This window comes from Rhincodon typus, chromosome 13, assembly GCF_021869965.1.
Source record: "Rhincodon typus isolate 14 chromosome 13, sRhiTyp1.1, whole genome shotgun sequence".
NCBI lineage: Eukaryota > Metazoa > Chordata > Chondrichthyes > Orectolobiformes > Rhincodontidae > Rhincodon > Rhincodon typus.
Window position 1 is genome coordinate 57,594,208 of NC_063344.1, and position 3,963 is coordinate 57,598,170.

Below are 3,963 nucleotides of genomic sequence, written 5' to 3' on the forward strand. Positions count from 1 at the left end.
ACGAGTTCCCTCGTCGTCTTCCCTCCTTATTGTAGTTACCTGCCTCCCCTGACTAGTCCCTTCTGGTAAATATTTGACTTTAGTAACCATTTTTTGGTAGTTGCCCTTTTGCACTAAAGGCCTCATTTTGATCATCAGAATGATCAGTCCTTCATCAGAGAAGCTATCAACTGTCACAGTCTGATGCTCATACCTGTGTATCAGATCGCCTCGAGAAGTACCTGGTTCAATGTTACTTTCTGTAATTCCTTTAGAATCTGCAAATGTGTAAATTCACACCAATCAACATTGCAGAATGTACCCAAACAGTATTGGTTCCCATGCTCTATGTTATTACATTTTCATCTTCACAAGTGACATTTCCCAGGCCTCTCCACTCTTTAAGGCCCTGTTGTTTACAATAAATCATGTATCCCTGATTGAAACTTGTTTCTGGTGACTTTACATTATTCTTTCAGAGACTTTGGCTTCAATGAAAGCCTTTCTTCCAGCATGCAGCGCATTTGAATTCTCAAAAAAGACTTGGGCTAAATGTAGTTCCTTCCCAACAGGGTCTGATCACTTAGCATTGACAGAACTTTAAGATTTCTATCAAAACTTAACTCTAAGCAACTTGCAAATTGCTAAGATAACAAGGTGTAGAGCTGGATGAACACAGCAGGCCAAGCAGCATCAGAGGAGCAGGAAAGCTGACATTTCGGGTCTGGACTCTTCTTCAGAAAACTGAAGCACCAGCAACTCTTGCAAATTACTAACATGGGCAGACGATGCTAACCCACATGATAATTTACATTTTGGCTGATCTCTCAAAGTTTTACTGCCTTCATCATTGTATGGTAACTTTCATATACTCCATTGCTGAAAGGACTTTCTGTTGCTGTTTTTGTAGAAATTGCATTCACTTTGCACGCATATCTCTGAATTTATCCTTAGCAAACTTCCTCCCTCACTCTATTATCAGTGATAGTTATCCAAATCTGATCCCAATCCACTTGTCCATTACTTTATGTACCATCATTTCCGTACCTTTGCTTTGCAGACTGATGAAATCTAGTTGCCAAATCTATAAAATGTAAATTAGAACTTTTTCCTTCATCCAACATCTTCATGTCTGTAGCCAGTACCTTGTTGAAATCCTTTGCTAAGAATATGCTTACTACAGGCCGTAACAGTTTCCTTTGTTCAGCACATCTATCACTATCTCTTGTATAAGCTTATTATAGTCTTCATTCTTTATTCCTAGATCCTTTACTAAAATCTTTAACCTTTTGGAGAATGGATGGACAAATTTTATACGAATGAATTTTTTTGCCTTCTAAATTTCTTCCCACTCATGTCAATAGCACTTCCTTAATATCTTTAGCAAAGAGGTTATGTTCCATTAAAGGTATACAATTATGTCCAAATAGCATGAATTGCAAATGCATTGAATTTATAAATGCAGCAACTGTAATTTTTAATATCCAGTATCAGCAATTTTTTTAGCAGAAATGGACTATTTAATAATAATGCTATTTCACTGGATACTATATCAGTGTTAATAAAATTATTGATTTAGGCTATTTTATAAAGAATGGTTTCTCTTTAAAAAAAAAGTAGTGTGTTATCATCCTCAAATATGAATGGTGGAATGCTCAAATTCCTTAATTTTGTTCCGATCCTTGTTACTGAGAGTCTCGGTAGCATTTGAGCCAATCTATTCCACCTGCTGTAGATATACATCTGTTATCTGATGCTGCACAATTACAAGATTCTGCAACCAATATATTCACCTCTGGGCTGGAACTTCCCATTGCCAGCACAAAGCTATCTCTTTGGTCATATTCACATTTTCTTCTTCTGAATCTTACACTTTATTTTTAGGTGTGAATATTTTAATAAGTTGGAGATGATTAATGGTGTAATGCTGAAATTGAAATTGAATCACGGCTGAAAAATTGATTGACTACACCCTGGGCATTTCTGGGATTTGTTCTTTTATGGTAAATCCCAAACACATTTTGTTCTCAAAAACGTCAAAAAAATTTCTGTCCTCATTTCTCTTATTTAAACATATTCTTTCATTCAGTAACCTGCATCTAGATGGTTCCAGCAACTTCTTAACATTGGGGCCTCCATTATTTTTCATTTCTCCAATTGCCCAATTTGCACCACGAACATTAATGGAGAGAAATGCTTTCCCAGGAATTTCCAGCATTTGTTCCAGCAGTATATGTTTATTTCCAAATTTAGTTCCCATCAAAACTAGAAGTCTATCTAAATTTGATGTAATAAAACAGTCTAATAACTTAAAAGCTCATACAGATTGGGCAATTTCCAAACAGTATTTCTGCAGTATAGAGAGAAGGCAGGAAATTGGAGCTGAGGATTATCAGATCAGCTGTGATCTCATTAAATTGTGAGCAGACTCTATGGGCTGCTATTATTTCTGCTATTATGTTTAAAGGTCTTGCATACAACCTACTAAACTCTATAATATTTCCTTCTATGGAACTTTTTTAATTCTTTCTGACTTTGTCAAAATCTGAGCACACCTCACACACAATTTGTAAATTATCTTTTTGATCAATGTTATCCATGTAAGTTAATACTTTGTCCAAACCTTGTTAGTTCACAGCTGTTAGATGGTCTTTTCAAATCTGATATCAAACCAGAGTTGTGCTGAGATAGGATGCCTTTGTGGTATATGGTCACGGGCACTCATGTCGAGAATTGAAACTTGATTGAGATAAGTAGTGAAGTTAGGAGTTCAGAAATAGCAACTCAAATTTTCCCCCTCTCTTACCTCTTAGACTCACATTCCTTTTCCTCCAAAAATCTAACTAATTTCCCCTTGAAAGTCAAAGTTGATTCTGTATCCAACACATACTCAGGTAGTGCATTCCAGATCCTAAGCTCTAGTTGTTTTAAGATTTTCCTCATGACACATATCGCTCTTTTACAAATCAAGTTAACTCTGTTCCCTCAGGTTCTTGACTGTTCCACCAATTTGATCAGTTGCTCTGTACATATCTACTCTTTCTGGACCACTTATGATTTTGAATGGATCTATCAAATTCCTTCTTAAAATCCTCCAAGAGTAACAAACCTGGCCAATTCATTCAAATAACTGAAGTCTGTCATCCCTAGAGCCAATTCTCATAAATTCTTTCTTCTTTATCAGCAAGGTCTTTTCAAATTTTTCATTAAAGATAGTATCAAACTTAGGTATAATAATCCTTTTGCAAGTGAGCCAGTGTTTTAGAAAGGTTCCTTGTTTTTTTTTTAACTGCATGTTACAAGGGGAAGAAACCACTCTACATCTAACATGTCAAGCATCTGAAGAAGCTTATATATTTCTTCTCATTCCTATAAATTCCAATAAGTGTAACATCAACTTAAACAGCCTCTCCTCAAAAGGAAATCCATCCATACCCAGAATCAACTGAGTAAATTTTCTCTGCATTACCTCCAACATCCAGATATCTTTCCACAGATAAGGGGAACAAAACAGTGTTCCAGGTGTAGTCTGACATGTAAAAACCAAAAGAACTGCGGATGCTGTAAATCAGGAACAAAAACAAATTTGCTGGAAAAGCTCAGCAGGTCTGGCAGCATCTGTGCAGGAGAAAACAGAGTTAACTTTTCCGGTCCAGTGACCCTTACTCAAGATCTGAGGAAGGATCACCGGAGCCGAAGCGTTAACCCTGTTTTCTCCTCCACAGATGCTGTCAGACCTGCTGAGCTTTTCCAGCAACTTTGTTTTTGTAGCCTGACATGTGCCTTGTATAGTTTTAGCAAGAATTCCCTATTTTCATGCTCCATTCTCTTTGAAATACAGGCCAATCGTCCTTCTTGCTAAATACAACGTACATAAAACCATTCCAAAAGAATTTTGGGTTTTGTGTCGGGAACAATGTTCTTATTTTTTCAAGTTTCATGCTTATACTGCTTAAAAGGTGGAATATGCTCATATACCTACTT